This window comes from Triturus cristatus, chromosome 3_2 (genome assembly GCF_964204655.1).
Source record: "Triturus cristatus chromosome 3_2, aTriCri1.1, whole genome shotgun sequence".
NCBI classification, from domain to species: Eukaryota; Metazoa; Chordata; class Amphibia; order Caudata; family Salamandridae; genus Triturus; species Triturus cristatus.
The window spans coordinates 623,974,815-623,998,275 of record NC_140584.1 but is presented as its reverse complement, the minus strand read 5'-3'; the positions used below and the strand labels follow the sequence as shown (position 1 = coordinate 623,998,275).

The 23,461-nt window shown below is 44.1% G+C and overlaps 1 protein-coding gene across 2 annotated transcripts in view; it reads right to left on the bottom strand.

The window, feature by feature from the left end:
• DAGLA (diacylglycerol lipase alpha) overlaps positions 1 to 18,896 on the bottom strand; it is a 321,198-nt gene extending 302,302 nt beyond the window's left edge. The window contains exon 1 of one of the 2 annotated variants that reach the window (XM_085648539.1): positions 18,773 to 18,896. The gene's annotated coding sequence lies outside the window, so the exon portion shown is untranslated. Of the gene's footprint in view, positions 1 to 13,557; positions 13,793 to 18,772 lie in introns of those variants that run through there. The other variant, XM_085648538.1, reaches the window with a different exon arrangement.
• Positions 18,897 to 23,461: the final 4,565 nt, after the last annotated feature.

The following is a 23,461-nucleotide window of genomic DNA, read 5'->3' as shown; positions in this document are numbered from 1 at the left end:
AAGAACATTTCCATTCTCCATTATACATCCCTCCATGAATCGCACCCACAAGCAACTCAGACATCCTAAAACTTTGCCTCATCTTGGGATTTGGCAGCTCCGCTGGCTTTACACTGTCTTTACCCTCTCTCGTTTAGTTTGAGTAACTTCAGGAAGTATGAAAATACACTCTTCTAAATGGTGGCTTTTTTTGCTGGGTGCGCCTTTCATGCCAGGACCACACTAACTTAATAATTGCCTTCCCTTACAGTGCATTTACAGCGGTCCATTCCAGTCTGGTCCAGCAGCTATCATCTATCCGAAGCACCTCAGTTTTCACCCTGGGTGTGAGTGCTTCATCAAATACAAAACAGGACGGTTTGTGGGACTCGCTGTCTAGAGGAATATGGAACATCCACTATGGAGAAAGTATAAAAAATGCCAGCTTGCTGACATATAGACGAAGGCACCTGAGGTTCCTCCAACAACATCAAGAGAAGTCAGAAACCTAGAGGTAACCATGGAAGACTGCTTACAACCTATACCCTAGAGAACACAAAACTTCAGTCATGCAATCACTACACTGACAATGATGAAGGCATTCTGGATCGTTTACAGAGCCTCCCAAGGAAATGGACCACTACCTACAAATTAAATTCGAACAATACAAACAAATTAAGGCACTGCGCTCCAGGTCTGGCACTGCTTTCACATTACATGCCGCGAAGTTCTAGAATTCACTGCCAGACAAGATTTGAAACATTCAGGAGCATTTACCTTTTAGCAGAGAGGCGAAAATATGGCTAGTTCCAAGAAGCCTACATCACTTTATAACCCTGGGACAGAACTAGGAATAATAATAGCTCCTTCAAGCACAATCTGCAGTTCACAGATCTAGAACAGTCCAACAGCACAAAACCTTATATATCCAGGTAAGTTATGAATCGCTGACCTAGGTCTAGCCCGGGCATTGAATAGTAATGTCAACTTATATATAACCCTCCTTGACCTCCAAATACTAACACCATAACACTGAGCGGTCATGCGGACAGCTGTATTTCAAACAGGCTGCAAAATAATTTCCTTCTATTGCTTGATACTGTTAAACTCGCACAAGACAAAACCCCTACAGTTAATGTTCATCACCTAGTACTGCCCCAGCCCAGAAGAATAAACCACCCATCACCCACTGAACAGGCATGGAATAACTGAAGAGATCTGCCATATACCAGGGGCCAATGAAGGACTTTTATTGTCAAACACTGCAGGTTTCAACCAGCTGCATACTGTGACTGCTCCTTGACATCTCACAATGACAAGAATATATGGAATGATAGTAAAGTTAATCCCAGCAGATGTCCCCATCATCTCTGCCGCTAGCCTACTCAGCTTTCAGAATGGACAACCCAGTGCAGTAACTAGCTAAGTGCAAATCTGTTCAAAGCCGCCAGCTTACTCAAACCATAAACTATGCGCCTATCCCTCTCTCTTCGTCCATCACACGGCTAATAGCTGCATCACATCACATGATAGCTGCACCTCAGTGGTCATCACACACCCCACATAGCAACAGTAAGTGCTATATAAATGCTACAGTTCAATTTAACTTTTAGCTACAGGCACGAGCGATTGTGTCCTCATCAGTGGTTAATTTATAAAATAAAAAGTGCCGGGGCTCTCCTCAGGAGGCAACGCTAACAGGAGAAATGCGCTGGTGCAAACTGCCTCCTGACTAGAGCCCTGGCACTGATTTTTCTGGAGAGGAGTTGGCCTAATGGCTAAAGGTGCCGATTTTGGAGCTGGGGAACGGGTTTTAGTCTTGGCGTGGCTCAACATACTGTGATTTTGTAGGCCTTCCAAATGAGTGTGTCCTTAACTGGTGCTATAAGCACCGGTGCTGAGGATTAGGTGCCGGTGCTGAGCACCAGAAAGCACCTGCTCAAATTAAACACTGGTCCTCATCATACTACACTTCTTTAAAAAATGTGCTAGCATCATTTTTTTTTTTTTTTTTAATGGGTATCGATTTGCTTCAAAATCTTTAAATCCCTGGAATGCACCAGCAACCACCTAGTTACAAGCACTGCACCAGCCCCTTCACCGACCGTTGTGTGACTCCGGCCCCAACAATAAGCATTGTATGACATCGACTCCAGTTGGGCATTAAAAAATTGCAGGAGGTCATGAGGAGGTGAAATCTTCCTTAACGGAAAGCGAAAAATCCTCTGCTTGGTGCACAGCAATACACACCTACAAGCTTTACAGTTGTGCTTGAATCCCCTCCTTAATATGACCAAGACGGTGTCAGCCTTTCACACACCAGACAATGCTCTGCGGCTCGGTTCCTGGCTGAGTGGAACCAGTCGTCACACACACCAGTCAAGGAGCTTCGGCAACAGCAACAACGTGTGCTCGGGGCAGGGAAGCTTCCGGTGAACACGGGCACCCGACAAGCCCTGTTCAAGCGTCAAAGGCGTCAAACGTCCATGCCGTGCCGAAGAGGCGCTCAGCAACTCTGAGCAGGGAGACAAGAGTCCAGTGACTTATAGGGCGACCGAAGGCGAGGGAGCTCGAAGAGAACACGCGTACGTGCACCTGGATGCACAATAGGCATCCTATACCGGCAAGTGGTTTGAGGAGAATTTCCGTTCAATGGAAACGACTGAATTGGTTGAATACTACCTCGTTTTAATGTATACGCACTTGCCGTTACAGTCTTGTTATATCTATATCACATTGTAAACAAGAGTCGCCATTGCCCAATGAATGATACTTTCTTTATTGGCTATTCGAACTGCACCCTAAGACCTTTAGGGTGCATAATGCTGCGGCTAGCCCTTTAACCCACAGAGCTGCACATATGTCTTTTATGGTGCCAAGGCTGTATAGCTGCCCTATTTTCATTAACTAGACCAAGACTTTGTTTCTAAGGCAGAGGATACAGGCTGAGAAACTTCAATATAGAACGGGTACTGCTACTTTCGAGAAATGCGCTTGTAAACTGCGATGTTTACACATGAAAGCTACCTACTTTCCTGTCATCTGCGGTTTTAAAATGCAAATTTTCACTGTTTGGTTTAACAAATTAGGTTACCAGCCAGCGTCGAGAATCTGTGTTGTTAACTCAGTGCCTAGTGTAAGGGATATTTCACAAAAGGGCAACTACACCTGGTACAACACAATACTGCACATGCACACAGTAAACAAAAAGCCGAAAACTTTCATGTTTGAGCTGTTTGATATATATACGCCAATGGACGCTAAGATCAAATCTCAGCTAAACCTAGTTTTCATGCTGTTACAGACATTGCCTTTGTGACTGGTGTGCTAAAAGGTACATGTGACATCAGAGTTTCATGTTCAGCCCATGCACAGAGGACAAATGACACCAGTCCATCCATCGATCAAACACCGTGTGACAACAGCGTATGTTTACAACACTGGCCACCACATAGTCCAAGGGATTTCAATCCATCCATTAAACATCATGTAACAGCCTATGCTTAGAGCACTGTTCGACAACAACCAATGCTCAGCGCCCAAGTAACACCAGTCCATCCATCCATCCATCAAACACTGTGTGGCAACAGCCAATGCTTAGAGCACTGTCCAACACCAGCACTAGAATAGAGCACATTATAACACCAGCCCATGCACACAGCAAGGTAAGAAGCCAGCCCTCTCATAAAGCACTGTGACAACAGTATATAGTATTTCCTAACACTACCCCACGATCAGAGCACATTGTAACACCAACCCGCGTACAGAGCAACGTAGGACATCAGCCCATGCATAAAGCGATGTGTGCGACACCAGCCCATGTACAGAGCACTGTGTGACACCAGCTAATACACTGACCAATGTATGACACCAACCCAAGTAACAATGTGTACCACCAGTATACAGTACTGTTTAACGCCAGCTCACGATCAGAGCATATTGTAACACTAACCCCTGCACAGTCATGTAGGACATCAGCCCATGCATAGAGCAATATAGCCGACATCAGCCCACGTACAGAGCACTGTGATCAACCCAAGTAAGATCTCAACATCTATAAAACACTGTGCGACAGGAGCCTATGCACACAGTGTAACATGGGCCAATGCATACATTACTCACACCAGACCAAGAATAGTAGGCACTGTGATGGCAGCTCATGTACAGAGTTATGTAGGATATCAGTCAATGCGTAGAGAAATATAGGTTACACCAACTCAAGCATAGAGCAATGTATCATCAGCCACCCAAAAATCACTTTGCGACACCAGCTAATGCAAAGAGCACAGTATGACATCAAACCTTTCTTTTGACACTGTGTGACAACAGCTCATCTACAGAGCACAATACAAGACCAATTTTTGAGCATGATACAATTGTTATTCACCCACTAAGCACTGTATGATAGATGAATGTGATTTAACGGAAAACGAAAACTGAGAAACCACATTGAAGGAAACCGAATCATGGAAAAACGCATTTTAAGGAAAGTACATTTTAAGGAAATGTTGAGGAGTTTTTAGGGTTCACGGCTGAGTAATATTTAAGGGTGTGAGCTGTTTTGAGGTTTCAGAGAACTGGCTGTTAGAGTAGCCCCACACCATGCTGTGCCTAGATACCCCTCGGAAGATTAGCGCGCTCTACATATATTGATCGACTGAGGGATGGGTGGAGTATGAGTGTGTTGAGGGGTTTTAGGGTTCATGGATGGGTGGAGTTTAGGGCTGGTGAGGATTTTTAAAAGGTTCAAAGCAGCTGGGGTGGTGAAGAGTTTTTAGTGATCAGGGTGGGTTGGAGTTCAGGGTGGTAAGGGGTTATGGGTGGAGTTTAGATGTAGATAGGGGTTTTTAGGTTTCAAGTAATTTAGAGTGATGAGGAGTTCTTATGGGTCATGGATGGCTGGTGTTTAAGGACGGTGAGTGTTTTTTTAGGGTTCAGGGATCGGTGGAATTTGTGTGGGCTGAGGTGTTTTAAGGGGTATGGGATGGATGGGTTTTCACACAGAAAGGTGTTTTTAGGTATCAGGAATGGGTGCAATTAAGGGTAGTGAGGGATTTTATGGTTCAGGGATGGTGGATTTAATGAGGTAGAATGAGCTTTTAGGCTTCAGAGACAAATGTAGTTTCGGTGTGGTGAGGGATTTTAGGGGACACGGATTGATGGTGTTTAGGGGTCAGCTATGGATGGTGTTTACGGGTGGTGATGGGTCAGAGAATTAAAAGCATCCCAAGTAATTGCTTGACTTTGTAAAATAAATAAATATGATGTAAAGTCCCCTGCAGTAAAGCACTGAAATAAATCTATCCGACAAAACTGTTTCTAAAAGACCTGCAACCATTGCATTTATACTTAAAAAATAAGTATTCAAAAGCCAGTTTCGACAAAAAAGACAGTCTCTGAATTGGTTTCTACAAAGCGGTAAATGCCATTCATTCTGGAAATTTCCATAAAACAGTTTAAATGGTTTCTCACTAATGGTATTCCATAAAATCACAAACAAGCCAGTACAATGCTAGCCCACGCAGAGAGCACTCCGACATCAGTCCATGTGCTGATCACTATATTGCACCAGTCACAGAGCACTATATGGCACCAGATCACCTCTATAGCTCTATTTGACAGCGGCACACACAGAGCAATGTATGGCACCTTCCCATCCATACAACACTGACGATAGCACACAAACTATGCACAGAGCACTGTTCGTAGCCAGCCCATGCACAGAGTACTGAATTAAATCAAGCCATGAATAGTGTACTGTATGAAACCATCTTCCTAGGGAGAAAATAATTTGTGATTTATGAGGAAATTGTGTGCAAGATTTAAACAATGTGTTATTTTGTTTGTCCCACATTACAACCCCTACGACGTTACTTATTAAGACCTGCATTTTAAAAGTATAATATTACTACCGCAGAGGAGGCTTTGAATTGTTGATTCCCCCCCCCCTCTGAATTAGTATGTGCTAAAACCTTTAGCTTTCTCAAACTATTTTTAATATTTTTTAGATAGGAGCTTAAGATTCGGTATGCCAAATACAAAAGAGATCTGCCAATCAAAATCGTATGTTAAAATCTGAAATCTAGTGCAGGATATAAAATCAAGTGCTATTTGGCCACACCCCACATCCTGTGTAAGATATGATAGGAAAAGGGTCCTAGCTGCGTAGCAGATTGTTTTTTTATTGTTAACTGTTTTTAAAGCTATTTGCACTGTATAAAGGAGGATGTTTGGATATGTAAAGGGATTAAGTCTTACGGAGTTTTGCACAAATTTAAAATTGTGAGGGTAAAGATTTTGTTTGATTTTTTTTATTTATATGCGCATACGCACTTAATATATTGGGCTGTGTTTAAATGGAGTCACGTTTACTTTTAACCTCACTTGTATAGTGAAATTATAATTGTTATTCTTTCAATTGCGCTTTATTCTGTTATCAAGAATACCATAATTATAACACATTGTAATTTTTTTTCTCTTTTTGTACATTTTATGTGGAACTCATTGGAGTTTCGAATCATAAATAAACATATTGACTGATTGACTAAAAGCATCTTCCCTATAGAGATCCGTATGAAATAAGGCTACACATGTGGCGCTATATGACATCAGCCATTTTGCACCCACTGTCCGACACAAAGCTATGAATACAGAACAATGTGACACCAGGCCATAAATAGGGAACAATTTGACAAAAACCGATGCACAAACCCATGTATAAAATCAGCCCATGCAAAGATCACTGTGTGATACCAGCCCAAGCAGAGAGCATCATAAGACAGCAGCCCATGCATAGAGGCGTGTGTGACACTAGCCAATGCATCCAGTAACGTTTGACACTAGCCTTTATATAAAGCATTTGACAACAGACCCTACATGGATTATGGGGATAGTCCAACCCATGCACAAAGCAATGTGCGATTCCAACCCACCTACAGCACCAACTGACATGAGTCCATGCACAGAGCACGCTATGGCATCAACCCTTACACAGGGCATTACTGGATGACAACATACATTCACAGAGCACGGTAGGACACCAGCCTCTCTGGAAAGCACGATATAAAACCAGCCCATGTATAGAGCATACTATGACACCGGACAGTGCATGGAGCACAGTGTAAATTCAATCCATGCAAAAGCCAGTGTAAGACACCGCCCATCCACAGAGCACTGTATTGCAACAGACACCCATCGAGCACTGTATAACATTCGCTTCTCCGCAGAACATTGTATAAGACACAGCCTGTTGATAGTGCACTGTATGACTCAGCCCATGCACAAAGCACTGTCACAACAGCCCATCTGTGGAGCAGTATGAGATACCAGCCCACCTGTAGAGCACTGTACCATGCTGGACACTCCAGACAGCATGGTACAAAGTAATGTGACACCAGATCATGTGTACAGGATTGTACAACAGCAGCCCAGCACCCCATGCAGTAGTCACTGTATGACGCTAGCCCACCCATAGAGCTCTGTGTGGTACCAGCCTACGCACAGAGCACTGTGTGCCACCAGGACATATTACAACCCACTCTTCCACAGAGCACCCTATGGCACCAACCCATGAATCCAACACTCTATGCCACCAGCCCATCCCAAAAACGGTATAAAACTAGGCCCAGGTAAACATTGTCGTTAAAAATGAGTAATCTCTCAATGTCGTGAATTTCATATTATGATTGGTAGAAGAAATTCTAGAAATTTTAGCACAGGAGCACGCAAACAACGTGAACAACCTAAACAGTGGTGCCTGTTTTTCCAGCACTTGTATTTTTTTACACTTTTTAGGTCAAGCCTAGGCAGCACATGCGCAGCTCTGCGAGCCATGCTGTGTTGGAGCATGGAATAGAAGCCCGGCCCACTTTCCGCCTTTATTTGTCATTGGCGTATGTCATTGTCCTTTGTAAATGCTGGCTTCTGATTCATTAATAGACTTTAGTCCCTCCTTAGTACCGCCTTGTCTTCATTTGTAACCTCCCATGAGGACTGGCCCTTTTACTGCGGTTGTTGCACGGAGAGTCTTTTTTAGTCTGTAAGCACCATTTTCTTTAAATAGTTTCTCCTTCTCCAGACACAACATGCTTTCCTGCAACATTCAGCACGCCATGCGCGTTTTCACTTTCTAAGCAGCCCGGGACAATGGCGGCCTCTTCTCTGAATAGGTCTTGTATTTACAAGAGTTTGAGCTATTGGCATTGTACATGACAATGTCTTTTATTTATGTTTTAATTATCAAAACATACAAATAAAAGGCATTGTCATTTACAATGCCCATAGCTTAAACTCTTGCAAAATGCAAGACCTATTGCATTGCAAATGCTTATTTTATGCAAAATCATTCTTACATTCAAAATGGACACAAGGAAGCATTCATGCTAAAATATAGCTCTAAATGTCAGTTTTACATTTTGTGTAATTTTTGCTGTTTCACAAAAGCAAATTGTGCAAATATTGCACACTCCTATATTAAAGCAGCCAAAGAACGGAGCACCCTGTGACAGCAGCCTATTCAAAGGGAAGTGTTTGGCACCAGGCCACGCATAGATCACTGTATTACACCACCCGAAAAGCACTGTATGACATCAGCCCATCAATGCAGTACTGTAAGACACCAGTCCATCCAGAAAAATTAGTATTAAGCCAGCCAAACCACAGAGCACCCTGTGACACAGCCGATTCATTAGGCACCGTATAACGCAGCTCATCCATGGGGCACTGTATGACACAAGCTATTAGTACAATAAAACATGCCGACCCTCCCTGGTAAAAGGGGGTGGAGGGTATCAAGCGGCAGTCTGAGGCAGGCAGTGACATGTGTGTGAAGTTCGTTAGATGCATGAAGGCCATCAGACAAGCTGTCCAGAGCTGCTCCCAGCCCTGGACTCAGGGGCCTAATATCCTTAGGTGCCTCCCCCCCGGCGTCACTGGTAAAAGTAGCCCTGCGTGCTTCATATTCAGGCACTGTAGTGCCAGAGTTACGCTCCAATCAGTTTATCCCCTCATCCTTTCCCAACTCGTCATACAGTTAGGAAAGGGTAGGGTGAAGGCAGGAGGGAGCTATGTGCTTGCCACAAGGGTCAGTGAAGCACCAGGAGCTCTAACAGAATCCACTTTATCAGCTGAGGCGAGGAAAAAAACGTTCACATTTTGTGTGCATAAGTGCAGGTGAGAATGTGTGTGTGAGTCAGTGTGTGTTGCAAAAGTGAGTGAGAATGAGCATGAGTGAGTCCATGAGAATAAGTGAGAGCGCATACAAGTGAGTATGATTGAACGTGTCAGAGAATTACAGGGACAGTAAGAGTGAAAAGGAGTGAGCAGAAATACGCAAGACACACTGAGAATTAGAGAAAGTGTGATCAAGTGAGGAAAAAAAGGAGCAAGTGAGGGTGAGAGTGACCGCAAGTCCCAATCAATGAGTAAGAGTGAGTGCGAGTGAGATAATGAAAAAAGGTGAATGAGTAAGAGTGAGAATGAATGAGAGTAAACGTGAGAATAAATAAGAGATTGGACGTGTAAATGCCTGTGTGTGAGAGAAAGATGCTTGTGAGCCTACTTCTAACCCTGGCATACTAGAGGTAATTCTCGCGTATGAGGCACTCATGTCAAAATGCAGGCCTTGCCAAAATATAGGCAATACTTGGAAGGTAATTCTTGGAAAAACAACACTTTTGACAAAATACGGGCCCAGGCATACTAGGGGTTATTCTTGGCATATGGAGTACCTGTGTAGAAATGCAGACCCTACTATACTATAGGCAATATTTGGCATATAGAACTGGCATACTGAGATAGTTCTTGGCAAAACGGGCAGCTACATGAAAATACTGACCCACTAGAGGTTACTCTGGGCATGTGGGACACGTGACAAAATTTAGGGGTTAGCTAATACTGGGCACTTGAACACCCATACTAGAGGTCTTTTTTTAATTCTCAGCATATTGGGCACCCATGGCAAAACACTGGCATACTAAAAGTATTTATTGACATATGAGACAGCTGTGGCAAAATGCTGGTGCTGGCATATTGACGATAAATCTTGGCACAATGAAGGACAACTAGGTCCTATTAGGAGTGAGGGGGAACGGATACACAATGTTGGCCCTGACATACTTTAGTCAATTTCTGCCCCAAGGGTCATCCATGTTACATGGATGGAATCTGTAGCAAAATTCTAGTGCAGGCATATTGTAGGTAATTATTGGCAATAGCGGACACCAAAGGCATATAAAATGAAATTCTGGCACTGGCACACTGGAGATAATTACTCTCATATGGGGGCACCCAGAGCATATTTGGAACAATAATGGGGTAAAATCATGAAGGGCATCGGGCTTTAATGTCTTGCCACCGAAATACTGTTCTTTAAAGCCTACAGTTTTAGAAATTCTATGGAAAAATATGTGCTTTTAAATAAAGTATTTGATCCCATTTAAAACAAGCATTGGCATAGCCAATAGGTCTCGCCTTTGGGACCTTATAAGTGTTTAGCCATGCAACAGTTGCATAACTAAATACTTATAAGGTCCCAAAAGCGAGACCTATTGTCTATGTAAAGCTGGCCGTGCAGCCGCGAAAGTGATCGCTATCGTGATCACGATCAAACATTACGTTCGAAAGTGAAAGTAATCGCGGTAAAGCGCGGCGCGCGCGCCCGCGCACATGCACTGTAGCTCTAGGCTGGCCTGGTAGCACTTTTTGGAGCCCTCTCAATAAGTCTCGCCAGACCTGCGCATGCGCTGGGTCAGGCCGGACCTAAAAATAATCTCAGGGCAGGAGAGAACCCCACTGAACCCCCTAGAATATGCTGGGAATGCTGAGGGAAAGTATCACACCCCATCACTTTCAAAGATTAAAAACCACCACTGCTTATCAATCTTGTTCTTCAGGCCAGCAACCTACTAAGCATACTGAAGATGCTAGTCTGGACAAGAATCGAGTCTTGACCCTACACAAGCTTGGACGCCTTCAAGCGCATGGGATGGGCTTTTTTAATTCCAGAAGAAGCAGGTGAGTTTGGGTCTTTAAAAAGTGGCACAGGTTCTGCTCTGCTCGCCAACTTCAACAGCTGTTTTAATTATTATCTTGATCATTTGCCACAAATTTACAGTGGAAAGCAAAATACTTGCCTTTTGAAGGTTGCATAGCATCTACTCATGTCCATTTGGGTCACATGACAGCCCTCTACTGCCTCTCTGGCTAGTTTTGCCATATATAAAGGCTAGTAGTACATGGGAAACCCAAATAGCGGATACCAAACAGGAATGAATACTGTGGTACAAGTGGTAACTAAAACTCAAAAATCCAACAGAACACATTAGACAGACCACCTTGCATACATCCAACACTACCCAGATATGCCATCTAAGTTAGCCTTCACTGGGCTCACATCATCACTTTTCACCATGACACCACACACTACAATCAAGAGGCATAAATGTACATAAATCCTAGCACACATTCAACAAGGAGTAAATACACCACATAGGTGGCTATTAACTTACATACACATACATCTTCCCGGCAATGGATATACTTACAGAATAGAAGATGCCTATGCAATTAGCAAACCCCTTTCGACTCGATCCTCAGACAACAAAATCATAATACCCACAACTCAATAAATAGGACCTACCCACCCAATTGCAGTGGCATCTCTATAAGTAAAAAAATGTTGGGTATGGGGAGTGTGGGTTAACACACTGGGCCACAGTAAAAACTGGTGTGGCGACATACAAAGGTTTCTCATTTTACAAATACATACATGTATACATATTTACTTAAAATGTTTAAATGACTTTGTACGTTTGTGTATCTCTCTATATATATATTCACACACTATACATATGAAGTCAGATGTAAACATTTTAAACACTGCACTGTATTTGTCCGAATTGTCTGTCATATCTGTGCTGGTGAACCCCAAGGGGTGAGGGCATGAGCAATAGATCTGGCCCCCTCTAAAGACGCTAGTGTCTAACTGAGAGCATGATCAAAACACAGAGCGTGTGACCCTGCATCACAAGCAGAGTCAAGCTCTGGTCTGCGATCATAAGCCCGGAAACATGTGGAAAGTGGTCAGATTTCCAAACGGGCTACAAGCCATACCAATGGCATATCGTACACTAACCGTATACTGATAACATAATATAACACTCGTTCTTGGTTTAAAGTTTCTGACAGTCTCCCTTTCTAATATAATCACACCATATCTGCCTATTATGTGGCGGGCTCTCACCGAAACTGCACTACACTCTAAGTAATTTTAGGCAAATTCCACCTCACAGCCGGGCTTTCTTCAGTTTGATTAACCCATTGAGTTTCCTTATTCTCTTATGGGGCAGAATATTAATAGCGGTGACTTTCGATTAAAGCTTTTTTTTCAATTCTCTCACACATTGGATAACATTCATAACATTCATTTGGAAACAAACAGGAGAGAAGGTATGTAAGGACGCATATTCTTTTCTTCTCGTGTGCTACATTTTTCCATCCCACTGTTTCGGTCTTTAACTTTCTGATCAGCATATGTTGTGAATATTCTAAGCTCATTACCTAGCCTAGTTGCTTTACAGCCCTTTATATTTCCTCTGAGACGTTACATACCCAGGAATAAAGAATGGAGGAGGGCGTCTCATGGCTCACTAGAATTTAGGCATTCTAATATGGTAATAAGGAGAGATTCAGAGCTGAATGCCTCTCGGGTTCACACTTATCTCGTGGTAAAAAAAAGGTCTCTCCAGGTATCACTGTGTGGTGGAATTTATTTTAGGGCCCGGGTACCTCTTTCTAAATAAGGTGTCAAAGTAATGTACTATCAGTGTCTCTCGGCTATGGTCAAAGTTGTCTTCCGATGGAAGTAGTATCTCGAAAATGGAGGTGGTTTCCCAGTAATGCAGATGACTCTCATAAGGGGCAGTGTCTCGTTGTTGCAAGCCTATTTCTCGGCGATGAAGGTGGCTCCCGGAGGAGATGGCTCATGATGGGGGCCTCTCAGGATTGATGGGGGCCTATCAGTCAGGGTTGATGGGTGGGGGGCTCTCGGGGTGGAAGGGAGACTCTCGGGGGTGCGGGAGGGGGACCCTCGGGGGCTCATGGGCTTGAAGGGGGCCTCTCAGGGCTGAAGGTAGGCCAATGAGGACATAATATCAGCGATTACATGTCTCCTAGAGGAAGAAGGTGGGGTGTGGGTGGAGAATGAGGGAGGTACTCAGTTATGTAAGTGCCTCAGTGAACCGTCACAGGTGAGAGTGGTGCATTCTCGGGAAAGAGGGGCATGTCTCAGTGATGGAGATGTCTCGTGACGAGGGACATGTCTCTCAAGAAAGGAGGGGTGGGTAGACGCTCCTTCGGGGATGACAGTTATCATTCACTGAAAGAGTATCACTCAGGGTTGAGGGGTGTCTCTCTGTGATGATCCATCATGAACCAGTCTTCTCCCATGCAGACTGGTGTATTACAGAGACAGGGCTGACTCTCGGTGATCTGATGGGGTGTCTCTCGTGACGGAGCGTTCTCAGGGTTGAGGGTCTCTCGGTGCTTAAAGTGGATTTAGGGTGAAGTGAGGTCTCTTACGGTCACATCCCCGGTCTTGCTCCTCAGTCTCCCTTGAGTGCCAGCTTCCCGGCTGCCGGTTGGGTGCTGTCCGCTGTCCGCTGCTCCTTAGGATGCCTCCATCCCAAGGACCGCCCTGCCTGGGGAGGCATCTTCTGCACTGGGGGCCCCGCAGGGCGCCGGCACTGAGCTCAGCAGGGTCGTGACTCCCCCCAGCACCCCCCACCCTGCGCTCAGAGGAAGTGACATCACCCGGGAGAAGGGGATCTGTGTGTGTAAGACAGCAGGGCATTGTGGGAGAGACAGGGAGTGCCCGCGAGAGAAGGAGGGGCGCAAGGGGAAGAAAGGGAGGGGAGTCGGAGGAGAGAGCTAGGAGGAGGCAGCCGAGGAAAAGAGCTACCAAGGAGAGGAGACTGAGGGAAGGGAGGGTCCAGAAGTGGGGAGCGTGAAGCATGGAGTACCGGGGAATGGGGGTTGTGGAAAGGGAGCGGGAAGGGATAGTGGAGATTTATGTCGGAATGGTAAGAAAGGACCGGAAATTTAAATGAGGCTGCTCTGGAGAGAGAATGACAAGGCTTTGAAGAGTGAGTGCTCAAAACACAGCTGTGCGCTAGTCCGAACTTTTCGACAGACAGGAGCTAGGACATGGATGTAGGCAGATCTGGAATTGGAAAAACATATTTCGGTAACCTTTAAATTGGTGGTTAGCGCATGCATGCAATATTTCAGAACAGTAAGGTGTGCTAGTTTGAAAAAATAATCGAGGTTGTGTTATTTCCTCATTGAGTTCTATTGAAATAGAGGCAAATCGGATCTGTTGGTATGTTTGATTAAGGTATGGCAGCTGGAAGGGGCTGGAGTCACGAGGGGCGGAGTCATGAAAACTGAAGTCTAACAGTCAACTAATAAAAAAAAAAATCTTTTGAAACTGCCGCATAGACATTGGCAAAAAGGAGAAATGTGACAATAAATCTGTTGTTGCTTAATTACTTGTTCATAATGAGACTGCTTTTTAACATATCTTACTCAGTTAAGGCACATGCTGCAGAGGTTTTTGTGTGCACAGCAATATTCAGGGGCTAATAAAAACCAACGCACTTGTTGGAGCGATCTGTGTTTTGTGTAATCAGTTTTGACTCCTAAAGTAACATGCAGGTTTACTGCGCCTGCTGTAATGCACATGATATAGCACAAAGATCACATATTTGTATTTTATGTAGATATGGTCACTGCATTTGACACAGATTGTTGTGTACTAAGTTTTGTTCATAAGTTTCAATCCTCTTAGTGTAGCGTCATTGAGCTGCATGCAGATTGCGAGACAAGGATTTAGAACTTTATCAGTTTTTCAATCTGTCATTATTCTCAATTGCTCAAAAAAAAGGGTGTTTTTTTGGGAAGTATTAGTACAGACAACGCTAACCACTGTATTACGTTTTAAACCCTGACTGAGTTTCTCTGGACACTGCACTCTAACATATAATGCCTACTAGTAAGGATCGTATGTGACACCTGCAACCTATACATCTAATTACCTCATGCAACATTTATGTACATTGATTTATACATTTGTATGAAATATTGCCTCTGTATAATGTGTGATGTAAAGTTCCTCTGACACCCTACATTAGGATACGTAGCATGATACATAAGCATTGGCAAAGCCAATAGGTCTTGTCTACAAGAGTTATTTATTGGCATTGGCAATGTGTTTTTGCCGTGTTGTATACCAGTGTGGCTGCTGTTTGGTATGGCTAAAAGTGAGTAGCGTGGAGTGTCCTAGAGTGTAGTGGGGGCAGCAGAGTGTCGTAGACTGGATTTGTTGGAGTAGAGTGGAGCAGAGGGAGTAGAGTTCCATGGCAGATAGTGTAGTAGAGTGCAATGATGTAGAGTGGGGTGGAATAGGGTGGGTTGGAGTAGATTGAGGAAGTGGGATGGATAGGATTGGGGTGGAGTTGATTGGGGTAGAGTGGGTTGGCTTGAGTGGTGTGGGGTGGATCGGAGTGGGTGGACTGGATGGGCTGGATTAGAGTGGGATGGATTGAAATGGGTTGAGCTACATTGGTGTGGATTAGGGTGGAGTGGAGGAGGTGGACTCGACTGGATGGGGTGGTTTGGATTAGAGTGGCGTGGGGTGGATTGAAATGGGGTGAGGGATTGGATTGTGGTGGATTGGACTGGAGTGGGGTGAATTGGATTGACGTGGGGTATTGAAGTGGATTGAGTGGGGTGGGCTCGATTGAGTTGGATGGATTGGTTTGAGGAAGATTACATTAGGGTGGGGTGAACTGGATTGGGGTGAAGTGGATTTGGATGTGGTGAATTGGAGTGAGGCAAGTTTGATGTGGCTGGAGGGTGTATTGGAGTGTGGTGGATTGGATTAATGTGAGTTGAATTGGAGTAGGGAGGATTGTCTTGGACTTGAGTGGGGCAGATTGGAGTGGGGCGGATTGTTTTGGATTGGAGTGGGGCAGATTGTTTTGGATTGGAGTGGGGCGGATTGTTTTGGATTGGAGTGGGGCAGATTGTTTTGGAGTGAGGTGGATTTGATTGGAGTGGGGTGTATTGGGAAGGGAGTGGGATGAGGTGGATTGGATGAGAGTGAGGTAGATTTGATTGGTGTGGGGCGGATTGAATTGGGCAGATTGATTTGCAATGGAGTGAGCCAGATTATTTTGGATTGGAGTGAGGCAGATTGTTTTCGATTGGAGTGGGGCAGATGGGAGTGCGGAAGATTGGAGTGGGGCAGATTGTTTTGGATTGGAGTGGGGCAGATTGTTTTGGATTGAAGTGGGGCAGATTGTTTTGGAGTTTATTGGGGAGGGGCAGACCGATCTGCATTGGAGTGAGACAGACCGATCTGGATTGGAGTGGGGCAGACCGATCTGGATTGGAGTGGGGCAGATTGTTTTGGAGTTTATTGGGGAGGGAATGTGGTGGTTTGGATTCGGGTGAGCTATATTGGATGAGAGGGAGGTAGATTGGATAAGTGTGGGGTGGATTGGAGTGGGCAGATTGCTGTGGATTAGGGCAGATTGATTTGGATTAAAGTGGGGCAGATTGTTGTGGATTGGAGTGGGGCTGATTGGAGTGGGGCAGACTGTTTTGGATTGAAGTGAGGCGGATTGTTTAGAATTAGAGTGAGGCATATTGGTTTGGAGTGTATTGGGGATGGAATGTGGTGGTTTGGATTGGGGTGAGGCAGAGTCTATAGTTTTGGATTGGAATGGGACAGAGTGTAAAGTTTTTGGATCGGAGTTGGGCAGAGTGTATAGTTTTGGATTGGAGTTGGGCAGATTGTATTGTCCGGAGATGGGAGGGAGGTAGATTGGATAAGAGTGGGCAGATTGCTTTGGATTGGATTGGGGCAGATTGCTTTGGATTGGAGTGGGGCTGATTGCTCTGGATTGGAGTGGGGCAGATGTGTTGCTTTGGATTGGAGTGGGGCTGATTGTTTTGCTTTGGATAGGAGTGGGGCAGATGGTTTTGCTTTGGATTGGAATGGACTGGAGCAGATTGCTTTGTTTTGGATTGGAGTTGGGCACAATGTATTGTTTTGAATTGGAGTCAAGCCGATTGTATTGTTTTGGATTGGAGTGGGGCAGAGTGTATTGTTTTAGATTGGAGTGGGGCAGAGTGTATGGTTTTAGATTGGAGTGGGGCAGATCGTTTTAGTTATGATTGTGAAAGTTTGGAGTTGGGCAGGATTGTTTTGGATTGGAGTGGGGCATATTGAAGTGGGGTGGGTTGGGAGGATTGGAGTGTGATGGATTAGAGTGGATTGGATTGAAGTGGGTGTGTGGATATGAGTCGGGTGGATTGGATCGGTCTGGGGTGGATTGGATTGAGTGGGAGGTATTGGTTTTGGGTGAGGTGGGATGTACTGCAAAATTATTTGTTGAAGCATAATTTCAGAAATTGCATATAAGAAAGAAACAATGTCCCTTTTCCAATAAGATAAACCTCATCTTTTGAGAACAGCACCCATGAGCAAAAGCAACAAGCATTGGCATAGCCAATAGGTCTCGCTTTTGGGACCATATAAGTATTTAGTTATGCAGCACAATATCCTTGGTACAACAACATCAACTGTTGCATGGCTAAACAATTATAAGGTCCCAAATTCGAGACCTATTGACTATGCCAATCCTTGTTTTATGTTGCCACAAGCACATTAACCGGACAGGGCTTTAATTTCAACATGCATTTCCCTGGTGGGCTGGAGACCTGGGAGGCAGGTCTGACAGCCCAGGGACAATCCTGGTGTCTCTGTCACTTTCCCCAGTTCCCGTGGTTAAATACAGCAGTCACAGGGAGACTTCAAGTGAGAGACAAAGATAGGGAGGGAGGGAGAAGAGAAGAGAAAGAGGTCAGAAACTGATAAGAGACAAAGGAGAGTAGGAAGAGAGCATAGATGGATGGAAAGAGATTGTGCGAGGTTCGAAGATTTTTGACAGGGCTGCTTTTAGTTCCCCAGTCTGGCCCTCGATGACCATACACAGAAATAGAGCAGAACTCATTTTGAATTGTTTGTTTGAGTTGTACAGAACTCAAACAAACATGCCAAAAATAAAAACACTGTTCTTCTCTACCGATTTCCTACCGTTGAACAAGTTTTCCTCACCGAGTTCTTTGATGCAGCAGACACCATCAACACAATACTCACAATGGATTTTTCCACTCTTGATCACATTTTACACCCTACTATTTTGCACAGAGTTGTCACTCTGCCTCGAGGTAGATAGTGAGCCCAGATATCTCTCTAAAGACAATTAAGAATTACTTTTGGATCACCCAAAGACCTGATGTCACTGTAGTGGAGATCCATACATTTTTCTACTTTGCTGCCCATGTTCCTAGAGGTTATAATTGCCTCACATCAGAATTTGGGAGAGAACCAGACAGAAGTACCAGTAACAGAAGTGCGCCTCAGTCTGTGTAGCATGCACTGTGGGGAGACATGGACAGAGGATCTGGAAGGTGCAGAGTGAAACAGTGTGATTGAATACAACCGTGCAGATATACTATGACCCACTGGTGATGTGAGTGAAACAGTATAATGACAACCTAGAGAGAGGTAATATAAAAGTAAAGAGTGGAATGAAAATCTATGCATGTTATGTATCCTGTTTAGTGGTTGGTAGCCATTTAACAAAAGATACAGATTGCCCCATCCACGAATCTTATTTCAACACTTCACTGGTGGAAGAAATTTATTTTTCTGGAACAAACTTACAATCTAGGAGTTTGCTTCACAAAAACAAGCATTGATGGCCAAGCCAGCCAAACAGACATTGACCGAGCTCGCAATTCATCTGCGCCTGCAATGAAGGTAACGGAGATGTCAGCCAGGCGGTGAGGATCTGGATAACTGAAGGATTTATCGACACAGCAGTGGCTCTTCTTCCAAAGAAGCGATGGTTAAGGCCTATGCAGATGTGGTGGGCCACTTTTCAGAGTCTAAATGACTCCATTAGTTCGAGCTCTTCTCATTGCAGAGGTCCTGGAGCACATCTGGAAAATCAAGAAGAGAACGCAATTGGAAAGTTCTTGGGCGAGGATGAGGAAGCATTGGGTGCTTGTACAGTATACAGTTTAAAATTCACTGCGAGTCATCATTGCGTTGCTCTCGACACAAAACCTTGATAAGTGTGCCCCTAAGGGTCAGATTTACCACGTTTTTGCATGGCCACAAAGCGGCACTAAGTCTTTATAGGGTATTTAGTTTATGCGCTGGAAAAGTGCCCTCTTTTTAGTGCGCTTTTCAATGCTTTCCGCTACTTTGCTTCAAAGGTGCATTCCATGGATGGTACTTAGGCATTCCAGCGCAACCACCCATGGCTTTTGATACAAAGCTTCATCTAATAAAATTGTTAGACTAGGCTTTGCATCAACAAATACCACTTCTTGAGGCAGGCACGAAGTTGGTTTCTCCTAAGATTTCACACATTGATTATGCACTCCGCTGTACAGCGTGCATCCAATGTCTGAAATGATTTAAAATGTGTCTAGGCGTAGGATTTTATATGAGAAGGATCCCTTCACAGTGCAACATTTATACCAGACATCAAGCATGTCCCTTTGAGCTATGGTGCAAAGGTGTGTGTCTGGCAGGAGGGAGGTAGACTGTGCCAGCACAGAGGAAGACAGCAGCAGGCCATATTTAGTAAATGTGAATCTGTGCTACTTTCTCCCCTTAGTGGCTTCAGTAAACCTGCTGCTGCTTGCCTGATATTGTGTAATTTTATAGACTGAGTACCAACACCTCTCATCAGGGGTTCAACACTTCTCAGAACATAAGGAAGAAGGTGCCAAACACTTGCCTTCTTTCATGTACAAAGTGTGCTGCTGCCTTTAGGCTTCCGTTCCCGAAATAGCTTGGATGGAAAGAAAGCTGCAAACGGTACCTGGCTGGCTCCTTTCCTTCGTGTGTGAATGTGATGTGGGAAGTCACAAAAGTCCATTGCTTTCATAGCATAAGATCAAACTCCGACTCCAAAACAGTGATGTGCTAGCATTCTCTGATAGCGTACCAAGGACTAAGCATATGCAAATACCACCCAGGCTCAGGGGCGTTCCATCAATCGTGCATCAGATGCAGTGGCACCGAGGCCCAAGGGTATGTGCAGCCCCCTGCACCCCAATTATAACTGATTTTTAGTTCCAGCCAGTGGATGAGGACTCCATTTCCCTTGCTTGAATGAGCACTCATGGCAGCCTTGATAGGGCACTGGTCTGGCTTGATGTCATGGCAGACATTTTGGAAAAAATGAGGCCAAATATTGCATTTTGAAATACCCTCGAGTAAATACGCTGGCGAAAACCACACCTTGCAGAGATGTTGCAGAAGTAGTGTATGAAAGATAATTCATGTCAACATTTATAACAATACCCAGGAATATTTTTCAACTCTGTCACGAACCAATGAAAAATAATAGTGTGCGCAACCACTAATAGGAAGAGAATACGTCCTACTGAAGAAATTGTGCCCATGTAATACAGCATAAAACTGGCCCAAGAAATCATGTGCGGAGAACCCGAGCCCTAGCATAAAAAGTGCCCAAATGAATTATGTGGCAGAAGTAAGTTCAAAGGTTTTAATAACTGTGCCTTGAGGCAATTCCTGGCGCTGCACGAGTGCCAGTGAATATCCGAATTCCTATGGTGTTCATGGATGCGTGTTTGTATTCAAGTAACCGTTGCGAGTTCACTGTTCGTCATAGCATCATCCACTATGCAAGTTGAACTATTGACACGTTGTTTCGGATATGCCTTGACCTCTCACATCAATACCTCTAGCAAGGAAGGATGCACAGGGATATAACATCAACACGAAAACAGGGAAAAAACGTCACATTTCTATGCCGCCCAAACAGAATCGCGTTTTAACGGTTGACTATTTGTTTAGGGCATTCTCTCCAAAGCGCTGATTTTACTCAGTAGAGCATATTATAACAAGCTTTGTGGAAGCATTGGCTGCCAGCCTTTTTTGCTTTTGACAATGCTTGCTTTGTTTTGTGATGGCTATAAAACTTTAATGTTGGAGGTGCTGGCAGGGTCACGACAATAAAACCAAACAAGCGGCCTTGCGGCCGCGAAAGTGAAAGTGATCGCAACCGCGATCACGATCAAACATCAAAGCGGCCGCGAAAGTGAAAGTAATTGCGGTAAAGCACGGCGCGCGCGCCCGCGCACATGCACTGTACCTCTAGGCTGGCCTGGTAGCACTTTTTGGAGCCCTCTCAATAAGTCTCGCCAGACCAGCGCATGCGCTGGGTCAGGCGAGACCTAAAAAAGGAGTGAAAAGTGGGAAAAGAAGACTCGGCAAAACAAAAGAAAGTTAACTATAGAAAATAAATCTTTGCAATTTTGTTTGTTTGCTGGGTATGTTTTTGCCAGTCAAATGCCTTATGTTTGCGGTATAATAAAACTTAAACAGAACAAAATAGTACCTCAATTAGGAGCAACGGACGAGCACTGATTAAGTTGAATCAATCATTGCTTGGTCCCTGCTCCACAAAGAGGAATGGAAATGATGTTTGAGGGCTCCCTTGACGAATTGTGAGGCTATAGAAAAGAGTGGCATGCAAGCCAACAAATGGTAAGCGACGGGCAGGATCCAAGTTCTTTTTGTTAACAACAGCGTCTCGCAAGCGAGAGGCAGGTGCTAATGCATGCTTTCGCAGGCTCGATCCTTGAAAGTTATTGGTATTTAAATTATTTGTACAACTACTAATAGATGCATATACCGCAGGCATTTTTACAGTGCATCCATATCTCTTATTTGCTTGGGTTGAATAAAGTCAAAAACCTGTCTTCCAATAATAGTCTCTCAAGTATTTGTGAAGTAATAAGCTGTGCTCCTGGCCCGTCTCTTCAGGCCAGGAGTACATCAAAGGGCCAGGAGCACAGCTTGTTACTAATTCTCAAGTGCCTTTGTTTCCAACCACTACGTTGGTATCTACTAGTTAGGCTGTAGATAATTCCCATCCAGAATAATTGTGGAACAAAAGAAGGGCCTTTGTTTTGGTCCCAGTTTGATATGAAAATTAGAAAGACCCTTTTCCGCCTGCAAATTGCTGCTTGGAACGGTAAGCAGTCAACTTGCTGGTGCTGCTGAATGTGTCCCAGTGTTGGCAAATTACACTTTGACAAATTCCGAATATTTCACTGGGGCGATGGCAGATGGGGCTCAAAAATAGCTGCAGGAGCCAGAATACAACTGGATCCGTCTCATTTCCTGCAGTGGATGTAGGGAAAAAGGGCATTATTCACATGGCAAAGCGGGCAGGATAGGAGTTTGGATAAGGACATGATAGTCAAGACCGATTATGTGGGTGTATCACGTGAATGAATAGAATTACAGTAAATCAAGGGGGAAGTTATCGGACAAGCAATGAAAGCTGATATTGTGTAATATCTAGTATCCCCTAGACTAAGTAAATTCCCTGCCATTGGCCTATCTTCGTAACACTGCCCTATTCAACAGCTTGGTCAGCTGCACTGGGATTCAAGGGAAGGTGTGCCCCAGCCCTGCCTTGGCATGAGCAGACAGAAGCAGTAGTGCTTCAAGCTGGCAAGTGCTTGAAATGTTCAAAGGCCTACAATAACTTGCATGACCTTCCTAAATGATGCTGAAGTTAGCATCTTATTCACAAGCTTAAATTAGCATCTCATTTGTCGAGCATCTTATTCTTATGATGGTTAGCATTTTATTAGCAGTCAGCATATTGTATAAATTCCATTAACTGAACATTTAAATAATTTAAAAACATACATTTAATCAGATTTTGCATTGTCATACTAGGAGCGTGTTGTTTTTTAGTTACATCACACCACCTATAATATCCACAAGTATTTAAGGCCTAATTTAGATCTTAGCGGAAGGTAATACTGCATCACAAATGTGGTAGAGATCCCATCTGGCGTATTGCGATCCCATTATATCCTATGGAGACTGTAATACAGCAGACGCAATAACTACCTAAGGGTCCATGGAGGAATATTGGATTCGATATAATTGTACGTTTTGCTGTTCTTTCTAAGAAATCTGCCTTTGCCTTGGTGGTGATAGTTTTTTTTCAAAATGGCCGTAAGTAAGAATAGTGGAAAGAGTGGAATTTAATTGTGTAATTGAACTTCTGGATGACATTTTTTATAAAGAAGGTTTACCTGAGGAACTGTTGTCGGGCAATTGCCCCAATTCATAAGCAAGGAGTTTGAACTATTTTTGTCTAAATGTGGGATGTAACATAAAAAATGTTTTTAATTATCATCCCCAGGTTAATGGTCAGGTGGAAAGGTTTAATAGGGTTGTGAAGGAGTCCAATCAGTTGGCCATTAAGAGTAAGTTGCCCTGGAAGAAAGTGTAACATGGTACACTTTTGTCGTACAGAACGGTGCCAAATTCAGTCACAGGTGTAAC